This window comes from Leuresthes tenuis, unplaced genomic scaffold (genome assembly GCF_036924035.1).
Source record: "Leuresthes tenuis unplaced genomic scaffold, fLeuTen1.0.hap1 SCAF_18, whole genome shotgun sequence".
NCBI classification, from domain to species: Eukaryota; Metazoa; Chordata; class Actinopteri; order Atheriniformes; family Atherinopsidae; genus Leuresthes; species Leuresthes tenuis.
The window spans coordinates 29,901,303-29,914,344 of NW_027325372.1; the positions used below are offsets into that span (position 1 = coordinate 29,901,303).

Genomic DNA, 13,042 nt, shown 5'->3' on the forward strand with positions numbered 1-13,042 from the left:
GCCTGGGTAAAACACTGATGGTTATTTCTGACATGCAATCATGAGGCTTTCCATCAGTGGGGTATGTAGCAGTGTGGATGGATTAAGTGTAGCACATCTCTCGACAACAAGGTGTGGCTGTGAAAGAAGAACTGTTATGTAGGAGAGATGTCTGGTAAAGATATTTTGTTAAGTAACCATATCACAGCCACTGCATGAGGTACCTTAAGTTTTAATGGGTGAAATAACACCATTATTGTTGATGCCTGCACTGCCAATGGCTTCTGGCCATTGATTCAAAAGTACGATCTCGTCTCTTTTTCCCCCTTTCAGTGGACACTGGCCCCTAATTACCGCAATTCAGCAGGGGGTCTTTCATTAGGAGTACTGGACTCCCCCGTGCACGGTTTCAGCTCCGACCCTGGACAGCGGAAAAAACGTTGAGATCTGGTTTGAGGACCCAATTGTTGAGAAAAGTCTCTCAATGAGACTCAGAGTTGCTGGAGTCAGTTAATGCAAAGGTTTAATCTTGCAGCAAGTTCAAGAATGTGTGTGTGTATGGGTGTATGTGTGCGAACGTGTGTGAGTTTGTGTGTGTGAGAGTTTAAAGAACCTGTTATCCACAGGCAGGTCTTAACTAGTATGGCACGGGTCCAGCCTGTCTCATCTTTTTTGGAAGGTCCAGCGCTCGGCCGTAACCCTTCTGTCTGTTTGGACTCTGACATACATTCGGTTAATCATAGAAAAACGAGAACAAAACTTTTTAGCCCCTTAAATTCATAAAACAGACATGGTGCAGTTATTTCCATTCTAGAAAATAAGAGTAATCACCACCATTCCTATAAATTCTGGATATTCTAACAATCTGAATCTTTTTTAAATGTTCGATGAAGCCCTTTGCTGTTCTGTTTAGAGACTCAGCTGATCATAAACCAAGTTTTGCTCTTGAACCAAGCTTCTAAACTCTTCACCTTTTTCATTTCTCAGTTAGTATTCACTTTAAAACTGATTAAAAGAAAAATTAAATGAATGCCTATCAACAAATGTGGGATCTAAACTCTAGTGCTTCCTCTAAAATAATTTCCTTTCTCAATTCAGAAATGTGTGTGTGTAAGTCACAACACCCGTGACACCAAAACGGCTTTCTTTTCTCTCTTTTCTCTACACTCTGCACTGTGAGCACACACAACAAATCAGAAAGGCTTTTTTCTCTCTTTTCTACATTATGGACTGTGGGGACACAAAACCGCTCTCTCTTTTTTTTTTTTTGATTGTGTGCCAGGGCGTTGTCTCACGTATTAGATTATGCTTAAGATACGAATGGGTTTATCAGTCACATCAGAATCCATACATACTGATCCTCCCGTTATAAAATGGTCGGATCTTATCAAACACACTTTGTTTCTTGTGACAAGTCAGCGAAACAGCGCATACACGTCAAGACACTGAATCAAGTTTGCCACAAGAACTCATAAGTTTGGCAGTATTGCTCTGCCGTCAGCAATCATACACCCATTTTATTTTCATGAGACATGTGCAGGCACCTGTTCATCTACTGTTCTATCACTATGAATTAGTTTATCTATTATCAATAAGGATACTTCTACAACTACTATCAAAGTATGTCCGGACTTCTTATGTTGTCAGTTGCTATATATGAATAAGTGGGTTGCTACTGAAAAGCATTAAGCATGTCACATAGCCCAAACATAACATTTCAGGACACACCACACAGTTAACAACCACAGTGAAGCATGTCAAAGCCCAAACATGTAACATTCAACAGGACACTTACACAACACATTCAAATCAAACAGTCAGACAACATACAAGAACCTATACCCCAGCCGGCATTGCTCCCTGCCTATTTTCCTACAACTCACTATGTGTGCGCACACCTTTATTCACAAACTCTTCAACTTATACTCTTTTACCGAAGCTGCTACAGCTCGATTGGCCAAATACCCTTAGATTCTATTTCGGTGAATTTGACATCTGCCTTGCATGTAACAGATTAGCGGTTTAGCAGTTTTAATTTAGTTTGAGTGAAGGAATTCATTTTATAGCAAAATCCGAAATCGTGAAGAACTCATGGAAGTAAGCTTATTCTCGGATTCCTGAATCTTTAGATTTGCTCTTTCTTTTACTGCAAAGTACACCGTTGAGCAGCACTAATGAGTTGTTTCTATTTTTGGCAGGCTTTACCTTTGCGGATGAAGCCCTTTCTGTCTGTGCAAAAGAAATCTTGTTACTGTGCAGAGTGACTTCTCTGAGTAGAGTCGCCTTACTTGTTGCGACTGTGCCGATGTTCGAAGCTGGAGTGCAAAGTTGTTGCTTGAATGGTGCTCGCTGGAGCGTGCGGTAGTGTAAAGTTCTACCATTTAAAAGGGCTGAAGAGTGCTCAGTGCAGCGGGTGGGCGGAGGTGCGGAATGCGAAGTAGACTTTAACACGGCTCTGGGAGCGAGCCGAGTGCGGGCTAACCAGGAGAATTGCTTGAAAGAAACGCGACACCGAATGAGCGGTCAGAACAAAGCCTCAATACGGTGTTCCTGTGGTGTTTTTATAAAATGCGGTGAAAAAAAAGGTGTGAATGCCCCATAGAAATCTAAAAGTTGGATCGGAAGTGTTCGGCTGCAAGAAGGTGTGAATGTCCGACTATATTTGGTGAAAAGCAGCTGAAGCAAGGTCTGAATGCCCAACCTTACATCATCAAAAGCGAGATCAGAGGTTTTTGGCTGCAAGAAGGCCATAGTTTGCCAAAAGCGGGTAAGGTGCGAATGACCGACTAAATATCAACAAAAGTGGGGGCGGAGGTCTTCGGATGCAAGTGGGTGTGAATATCCCACCATACAAGTATGGTGGAGAGGAAGCTGTGAATGGCCGACCATAGTTTGCAAAAAGCGGGTGAGAAAAGGTGCGAATGTCCAACCATACATGATCAAAACAGGGAGCGGAGGTGTTTGGCTGCGACAAGGTGTGAATGTCCGCCCATAATTAATGAAAAGCGGGCAACAAGTAGGTTCGAATGCCCAAACATACATCATCAAAAGCAGGAGTGGATGTGTTCGGCTACAAGAAGGTTTGAATGTCCGAGCATAGTTTGTAAAAAGCGGGTAAGAAAAGGTTAGAATGCCCGAACATACACCATCAAAAGAGGGAGCGGAGGTGTTCCGCTGTAAGACGGTGTGAATGTCCGACCATAGTTGGTAAAAAGTGGGTATGAAAAGGTTCGAATGCCCAAATTCGGCTGAAAAATCTGTGTTCGGCTGCAAAAAGGTGTGAATGTTTGACTAAAGTTTGTAAAAAGCGGGTAAGACAAGGTGCGAATGCCTGACAATGTATGATCAAAAGCGGGAGCGGAGGTGTTCAGCTGCAAGAAGGTCTAAATGTCCATCATTAATTGCTAGAAAACATGAAAGAAAATTTTCGAAAATCAATCCGCACATGATCATAAGTGGGAGAGGAGGTGTTCAGCTGCAAGAAGGTGTGAATGTCCTACCATAATTGCTGAAAAATGTGTTAGAAACGGTAAGAATGCCGGACCATACATCATCAAAAGCTAGAGAGGTGGTGTTCGGCTGCAAGTAGGTGTGAATGTCTGACTAAAGTTCAAATATATTAACAAAAGCGGGAGGAGAGGTCTTCGGATGAGTGGTTGACAATTTCCAACCATAATCTATAAAATGCGGTGAAAAAAAAGGTGTGATAGAAACCTAAAAGGTGGAGCGGAAGTGTTCGGCTGCAAGAAGGTGTGAATGTCCGTCTATAGTTGGTGAAAAGCAGGAAAAGCAAGGTCTTAATGCCCAATCTTACATCATCAAAAGCGAGATCAGAGGTGTTTGGCTGCAAGAAAACGGGTAAGGTGTGAATGACCGACTATATATCAACAAAAGTGGGGGCGGAGGTCTTCGGATGCAAGTGGGTGTGAATATCCCACCATACAAGTATGGTGGAGAGGAAGCTGTGAATGGCCGACCATAGTTTGCAAAAAGCGGGTGAGAAAAGGTGCGAATGTCCAAATTTACATGATCAAAACAGGGAGCGGAGGTGTTTGGCTGCGACAAGGTGTGAATATCCACCCGTATTTAATGAAAAGCGGGCAACAAGTAGGTTCGAATGCCCAACCATACATCAACAAAAGCAGGAGTGGATGTGTTTGGCTACAAGAAGGTTTGAATGTCCGAGCATAGTTTGTAAAAAGCGGGTAAGAAAATGTGCGAATGCCCGACAATGTATGATCAAAAGAGGGAGTGGAGGTTTTCGGCTACAAGAAGGTTTGAATGTCCGACCATAGTTTGTAAAAAAGCGGGTAAGAAAAGGTGCGAATGCCCGAACATACACCATCAAAAGAGGGAGCGGAGGTGTTCCGCTGTAAGATGGTGCGAATGTCCGACCATAGTTGGTAAAAAGCGGGTAAGAAAAGGTTCGAATGCCCGAATATATACCATCAAAAGCGGAAGCGGAGGTGTTCGGCTGCAAGAAGGTGTGAACGTCTCACCAAAGTTTGTAAAAAGCAGTTAAGAAAAGGTTCGAATATCCAACCAAACTTAATCAAAAGTGGGAGCAGAGCTGTTCGACTGCAAGTAGGTGTGAATGTCCACCCATAATTCCTGAAAAATGGGTAAGAAAAGGTGCGAATGCCCAACCATACATCATCAAAAGAAGAAATGGATGTGTTCTGCTACAAGAAGGTTTGAATGTCCGACCATAGTTTGTAAAAGGCGGGTAAGAAAAGGTTCGAATGCCCGAACATACACAATCAAAAGAGGGAGCGGAGGTGTTTCGCTGCAAGAAGGTGTGAATGTCCGAGCATAGTTTGTAAAAAGTGGGTAAGAAAAGGTTCGAATGCAAGAACATACACAATCAAAAGAGGGAGCGGAGGTGTTTCGCTGAAAGAAGGTGTGAATGTCCGAGCATAGTTTTTAAAAAGCGGGTAAGAAAAGGTGCGAATGCCCGAACATACACCATCAAAAGAGGGAGCGGAGGTGTTCCGCTGTAAGATGGTGCGAATGTCCGACCATAGTTGGTAAAAAGCGGGTAAGAAAAGGTTCGAATGCCCGAATATATACCATCAAAAGCGGAAGCGGAGGTGTTTGGCTGCAAGAAGGTGTCAACGTCCGACCAAAGTTTGTAAAAAGCAGGTAAGAAAAGCTGCGAATGCCCGAACATACACCATCAAAAGAGGGAGCGGAGGTGTTCCGCTGTAAGATGGTGCGAATGTCCGACCATAGTTGGTAAAAAGCGGGTAAGAAAAGGTTCGAATGCCCGAATATATACCATCAAAAGCGGAAGTGGAGTTGTTCGGCTGCAAGAAGGTATGAACGTCCGACCAAAGTTTGTAAAAAGCGGTTAAGAAAAGGTTCGAATATCCAACCAAACATAATCAAAAGTGGGAGCAGAGCTGTTCGACTGCAAGTAGGTGTGAATGTCCACCCATAATTCCAGAACAATGGGTAAGAAAAGGTGCGAATGCCCAACCATACATCATCAAAAGAAGAAGTGGATGTGTTCTGCTACAAGAAGGTTTGAATGTCCGACCATAATTGGTAAAAAGCGGGTAAGAAAAGTTTAAAACACCCGACTGTACACAATCAATAGTGGGAGCGGAGTTGTTCGGCTACAAGAAGGTGTGAAAGTCCGACCATGGTTTGTAAAACGCGGGTAAGATAAGGTGCGAATGCCCGACAATGTATGATCAAAAGAGGGAGCGGAGGTGCTCGGCTGCAAGGTCTGAATTTCCAACCATAATTTGTAAACACCGTTGAAGAAAAGCATCGAAAGCCCGACTATACACCATCAAAATCGGGAGCAGAGGTGTTCAGCTGCAAGAAGGTCTGAATGTCCACCAATAATTACTGAAAAATGGGTAAGAAAAGGTTTGAATGCCCAACTATACATCATCAAAAGCAGAAGTGGATGTGTTCGGCCACAAGGTTTGAATGTCCGACCATAGTTTGTAAAAGGCGGGTAAGAAAAGGTTTGAATGCCCGAACATACACAATCAAAAGAGGGAGCGGAGGTGTTTCGCTGCAAGAAGGTGTGAATGTCCGAGCATAGTTTGTAAAAAGTGGGTAAGAAAAGGTTCAAATGCCAGAACATACACAATCAAAAGAGGGAGCGGAGGTGTTCCGCTGTAAGAAGGTGTGAATGTCCGACCATAGTTGGTAAAAAGCGGGTAAGAAAAGGTTACAATACCCGACTCTACACAATCAATAGCGGGAGCGGAGTTGTTCGGCTAAAAGAAGGTGTGAAAGTCCGACCATGGTTTGTAAAAAGCGGGTAAGAAAAGGTTCGAATGCCAAAATATACACCATCAAAAGCGGAAGCCGAGGTGTTCGGCTGCAAGTAGGTGTGAATGTCAGATCATAATTTGCAAAAAGCTGAGGAGAAAGGTGTGAATGACCGACAATAATTGCTGAAAAATGTGTTAGAAAAGGTAAGAATTCCGGACCATTCATCATCAAAAGCGGGAGAAGAGGTGTTCCGCTGTAAGATGGTGCGAATGTCCGACCATAGTTGGTAAATAGCGGGTAAGAAAAGGTTCGAATACCCGAATATATACCATCAAAAGTGGAAGCGGAGGTGTTCGGCTGCAAGAAGGTGTCAACGTCCGACCAAAGTTTGTAAAAAGCAGGTAAGAAAAGGTGCGAATGCCCGAACATACACCATCAAAAGAGGGAGCGGAGGTGTTCCGCTGAAAGATGGTGCGAATGTCCGACCATAGTTGGTAAAAAGCGGGTAAGAAAAGGTTCGAATGCCCGAATATATACCATCAAAAGCGGAAGCGGAGTTGTTCGGCTGCAAGAAGGTGTGAACGTTCGACCAAAGTTTGTAAAAAGCGGTTAAGAAAAGGTTCGAATATCCAACCAAACATAATCAAAAGTGGGAGCAGAGCTGTTCGACTGCAAGTAGGTGTGAATGTCCACCCATAATTCCAGAAAAATGGGTAAGAAAAGGTGCAAAAGCCCAACCATACATCATCAAAAGAAGAAGTGGATGTGTTCTGCTACAAGAAGGTTTGAATGTCCGACCATAGTTTGTAAAAAGTGGGTAAGAAAAAGTTCGAATGCCCAAACATACACCATCAAAAGAGGGAGTGGAGGTGTTCCGCTGTAAGACGGTGTGAATGTCCGACCATAATTGTTAAAAAGCGGGTAAGAAAAGGTTAAAATACCCGACTGTACACAATCAATAGCCGGAGCGGAGTTGTTCGGCTACAAGAAGGTGTGAAAGTCCGACCATGGTTTGTAAAACGCGGGTAAGACAAGGTGCGAATGCCCGACAATGTATGATCAAAAGAGGGAGCGGAGGTGTTCGGCTGCAAGGTCTGAATTTCCAACCATAATTTGTAAACACCGTTGAAGAAAAGCCTCGAAAGCCCGGCTATACGCCATCAAAAGCTGGAGCAGAGGTGTTCAGCTGCAAGAAGGTCTGAATGGCCACCAATAATTACTGAAAAATAGGTAAGAAAAGGTATGAATGCCCAACTATACATCATCAAAAGCAGAAGTGAATGTGTTTGGCCACAAGAAGGTTTGAATGTCCGACCATAGTTTGTAAAAGGTGGGTAAGAAAAGGTTCGAATGCCTGAACATACACAATCAAAAGAGGGAGCGGAGGTGTTTCGCTGCAAGAAGGTGTGAATGTCCGAGCATAGTTTGTAAAAAATGGGTAAGAAAAGGTTCGAATGCCAGAACATACACCATCAAAAGAGGGAGCGGAGGTGTTCCGCTGTAAGAAGGTGTGAATGTCCGACCATAGTTGGTAAAAAGCGGGTAAGAAAAGGTTAAAATACCCGACTTTACACAATCAAAAGCGGAAGCCGAGGTGTTCGGCTGCAAGTAGGTGTGAATGTCAGATCATAATTTGCAAAAAGCTGATGAGAAAGGTGTGAATGACCGACAATAATTGCTGAAAAATGGGTAAAAAAAAAAGGTGCGAATGCCCAACCATACATCATCAAAAGAAGGACTGGATGTGTTCGGCTACAAGAAGGTTTGAATGTCCGAGCATAGTTTGTAAAAAGCGGGTAAGAAAAGGTTTGAATGCCCGAACATACACCATCAAAAGAGGGAGCGGAGGTGTTCCGCCATAAGAAGGTGTGAATGTCCGACCGTAGTTGGTAAAAAGCGGGTAAGAAAAGGTTAAAATGGCCGACTGTACACAATCAATAGCGGGAAGGGATGTGTTCGGCTACAAGAAGGTGTGAAAGTCCGACCATGTTTTGTAAAAAGCGGTCAAGAAAATGTGCGAATGCCCGACAATGTATGATCAAAAGAGGGAGCGGAGGTTTTCGGCTGCAAGAAGGTCTGAATGTCTACTAAACTTTGTAAAAACCGGGGAAGAAAAGGCATGTCTAAATGTCTAAATAGCTTTAAACAAAAAAAGAACGTTGTACTTTGCAGGATAGGAAAGAACAACTCTAAACCCTATCAGGAATCCGAGAATAAGCGTCGATTGACGAGTTCTACACAATTTCGGATTTTGATATAAAATGAATTCCTTCACTCAAACCAAGTTAAAACAGCTTTGTCCTTCATATTTATCCATGTCTGAATAGGTTTCAACAAAAAAGAAAGTATTACTTTGCAGTATACCAAAGAACAACACTAAACCTTTAGTAATCCGAGAATAAGCTTCTTTTCACCAGTTCTACACAATTTCGGATTTTGATATAAAATGAATTCCTTCACTCAAACCAAGTTAAAACTGCTTTGTCCTTAATATTTTTCCATGTCTGAATAGGTTTCAACAAAAAAGAAAGTATTACTTTGCAGTATACCAAAGAACAACACTAAACCTTTAGTAATCCGAGAATAAGCTTCTTTTCACCAGTTCTACACAATTTCGGATTTTGATATAAAATGAATTCCTTCACTCAAACCAAGTTAAAACTGCTTTGTCCTTCATATTTATCCATGTCTGAATCGGTTTCAACAAAAAAGAAAGTATTACTTTGCAGTATACCAAAGAACAACACTAAACCTTTAGGAATCCGAGAATAAACTTATTTCCACGAGTTCTACACAATTTTGGATTTTGATATAAAATGAATTCCTTCACTCAAACCAAGTGAAAACTGCTTTTTCATATTTTTCAGCAAGTATGGTCGGACATTCACACCTACTCACAGCCGAACACCTCCGCTCCCGCATTTGATGGTGTATAGTCGGGCATTCTCACCATTTCTCATCAGGTTTTTACAAATTATGATCTGACATTCACACCTGCTTTTGATGATGTATGGTTGGGCATTCGCACCTTTTTTTACCCATTTTTCAGGAATTATGGGTGGACATTCACACCTTCTTGCAGCTGAACACCTCCTCTCCCGCATATGATCATGTGCGGTTTGATATTCGAAAATTTTCTTTCATGTTTTCTAGCAATTATTGATGGACATTGAGACCTTCTTGCAGCTGAACCCCTCTGCTCCCGCTTTTGATGGTGTATAGTCGGGCCTTTGAGCCTTTTCTTCCCCGGTTTTTAAAAATTATGGTTGGACATTCAGACCTTCTTTTAGCCGAAAACCTCCGCTCCCACTTTTTATCATACATTGTCGGGCATTCGCACCTTTTCTTACCCGCTATTTACAAAACATGGTCGGACTTTCACACCTTCTTGTAGCCGAACACATTCTCTCCCGCTATTGATTGTGTACAGTCGGGTATTTTAACCTTTTCTTACCCACTTTTTACCAACTACAGTCGGACATTCACACCTTCTTATGGCGGAACACCTCCGCTCCCTCTTTTGATGGTGTATTTTCGGGCATTTGAACCTTTTCTTACCCACTTTTTACAAACTATGCTCGGACATTCAAAACTTCTTGTAGCCGAACACATCCAGTCCTGCTTTTGATGATGTATATTTGGGCATTCGCACCTTTTTTTTTACCCATTTTTGAGGAATTATGGGTGGACATTCACACCTTCTTGCAGCTGAAAACCTCCTCTCCCACTTATGATCATGTGCGGTTGGATATTCGAAATTTTTTTTTCATGTTTTCTAGCAATTATTGATGGACATTCAGACCTTCTTGCAGCTGAACACCTCCGCTCCCGCTTTTGATGGTGTATAGTCGGGCTTCCGAGCCTTTTCTTCCCCGGTTTTTACAAATTATGGTTGGACATTTAGACCTTCTTGCCGCCGAAAACCTCCGCTCCCTCTTTTGATGGTGTATAGTCGGGCTTCCGAGCCTTTTCTGCCCCGGTTTTTACAAATTATGGTTGGACATTTAGACCTTCTTGCAGCCGAAAACCTCCGCTCCCTCTTTTGATCATACATTGTGCATTCGCACCTTTTCTTACCCGCTTTTTACAAACCATGGTTGGCCTTTCACACCTTTTAGTAGCCTAACAACTCCGCTCCTGCTATTGATTGTGTAGAGTCGGGTATTTTAACCTTTTCTTACCCGCTTTTTACCAATTATGGTCGGACATTCACACCTTCTTGCAGCCGAACACCTCTTCTCCCGCTTTTGATGATGAATGGTCCGGCATTCTTACCTTTTCTAACACATTTTTCAGCAATTATTGTCGGTCATTCACACCTTTCTCATCAGCTTTTTGCAAATTATGATCTGACATTCACACCTACTTGCAGCCGAACACCTCGGCTTACGCTTTTGATGGTGTATATTTTTGCATTCGAACCTTTTCTTACTCGCTTTTTACAAACCATGGTCGGACATTCACACCTTCTTACAGCGGAACACCTCCGCTCCCTCTTTTGATGGTGTATGTTCTGGTATTCGAACCTTTTCTTACCCACTTTTTACAAACTATGCTCGGACATTCACACCTTCTTGCAGCGAAACACCTCCGCTCCCTCTTTTGATTGTGTATGTTCGGGCATTCAAACCTTTTCTTACCCGCCTTTTACAAACTATGGTCGGACATTCAAACCTTCTTGTGGCCGAACACATCCACTTCTGCTTTTGATGATGTATAGTTGGGCATTCACACCTTTTCTTACCCATTTTTCAGTAATTATTGGTGGACATTCAGACCTTCTTGCAGCTGAACACCTCTACTCCCGCTTTTGATGGTGTATAGTCGGGCTTTCGAGGCTTTTCTTCAACGGTGTTTACAAATTATGGTTGGAAATTCAGACCTTGCAGCCGACCACCTCCACTCCCTCTTTTGATCATACATTGTCGGGCATTCGCACCTTGTCTTACCCGCGTTTTACAAACCATGGTCGGACATTCACAGCTTCCTCTCCACCATACTTGCATGGTGGGATATTCACACCCACTTGCATCCGAAGACCTCCGCCCCCACTTTTGTTGATATTTAGTCGGTCATTCACACCTTACCCGTTTTCTTGCAGCCAAACACCTCTGATCTCGCTTTTGATGATGTAAGATTGGGCATTCAGACCTTGCTTTTCCTACTTTTCACCAACTATAGACGGACATTCACACCTTCTTGCAGCCGAACACTTCCGCTCCACCTTTTAGGTTTCTATCACACCTTTTTTTTCACCGCATTTTATAGATTATGGTTGGAAATTGTCAACCACTCATCCGAAGACCTCTCCTCCCGCTTTTGTTAATATATTTGAACTTTAGTCAGACATTCACACCTACTTCCAGCCGAATACCACCTCTCTAGCTTTTGATGATGTATGGTCCGGCATTCTTACCGTTTCTAACACATTTTTCAGCAATTATGGTAGGACATTCACACCTTCTTGCAGCTGAACACCTCCTCTCCCACTTATGATCATGTGCGGATTGATTATCGAAAATTTTCTTTCATGTTTTCTAGCAATTAATGATGGACATTTAGACCTTCTTGCAGCTGAACATCTCCGCTCCCGCTTTTGATCATACATTGTCAGGCATTCGCACCTTGTCTTACCCGCTTTTTACAAACTTTAGTCAAACATTCACACCTTTTTGCAGCCGAACACAGCCGAATTTGGGCATTCGAACCTTTTCATACCCACTTTTTACCAACTATGGTCGGACATTCACACCGTCTTACAGCGGAACACCTCCGCTACCTCTTTTGATGGTGTATGTTCGGGCATTCGAACCTTTTCTTACCCGCTTTTTACAAACTATGCTCGGACATTCAAACCTTCTTGTAGCCGAACACATCCACTCCTGCTTTTGATGATGTATGGTTGGGCATTCGAACCTACGTGTGGCCCGCTTTTCATTAATTATGGGTGGACATCCACACCTTGTCGCAGCCAAACACCTCCGCTCCCTGTTTTGATCATGTATGGTTGGACATTCGAACCTTTTCTCACCCGCTTTTTGCAAACCATGGTCGGCCATTCACAGCTTCCTCTCCACCATACTTGTATGGTGGGATATTCACACCCACTTGCATCCGAAGACCTCCGCCCCCACTTTTGTTGATATTTAGTCGGTCATTCGCACCTTACCCGCTTTTGGCAAACTATGGCCTTCTTGCAGTCAAAAACCTCTGATCTCGCTTTTGATGATGTAAGGTTGGGCATTCAGACCTTGCTTCACCTGCTTTTCACCAAATATAGTCGGACATTCACACCTTCTTGCAGCCGAACACTTCCGCTCCACCTTTTAGTTTTCTATGGGGCATTCCCACCTTTTTTTTCACCGCATTTTATAAAAACACCACAGGAACACCGTATTGAGGCTTTGTTCTGAACGCTCATTCGGTGTCGCGTTTCTTTCAAGCAATTCTCCTGGTTAGCCCGCACTCGGCTCGCTCCCAGAGCCGTGTTAAAGTCTGCTTCGCATTCACTCTCTTTTCTCAGCAGATTAAAAGAAAGTTTCATCTTGGGCTCCCTGAAACTTCCATCCTGTACCACTGTTTGCTTTTTCACAAGAGCAGAGGAGAGCGCACCGTTCCCAGCGGCACTGCAGTACCGGGTCGATGCTTGGAGTGAACGGAGCAAGCTCCTTTTTCAACTCCTATTGATACAAATCCATTTAGTATGTAGTCCTTGCATAGACATATCACATATTAAACTGATAAGTACAGATACTACACTTGATCTTAGCCAAAAGGCCGATAAGCGATATCTGTCCACTGGTTCACGTCCGAGGGCCCTTCCTGGCAC

The 13,042-nt window shown here is 43.1% G+C and overlaps 1 non-coding gene across 1 annotated transcript; it reads right to left on the minus strand.

The window, feature by feature from the left end:
• Positions 1-12,814: 12,814 nt before the first annotated feature.
• On the minus strand, positions 12,815-13,002 carry LOC140276160 (U2 spliceosomal RNA). The gene has a single exon (XR_011908840.1). It is a non-coding gene; the product is annotated as a U2 spliceosomal RNA (small nuclear RNA).
• Between the last annotated feature and the right edge of the window lie 40 nt (positions 13,003-13,042).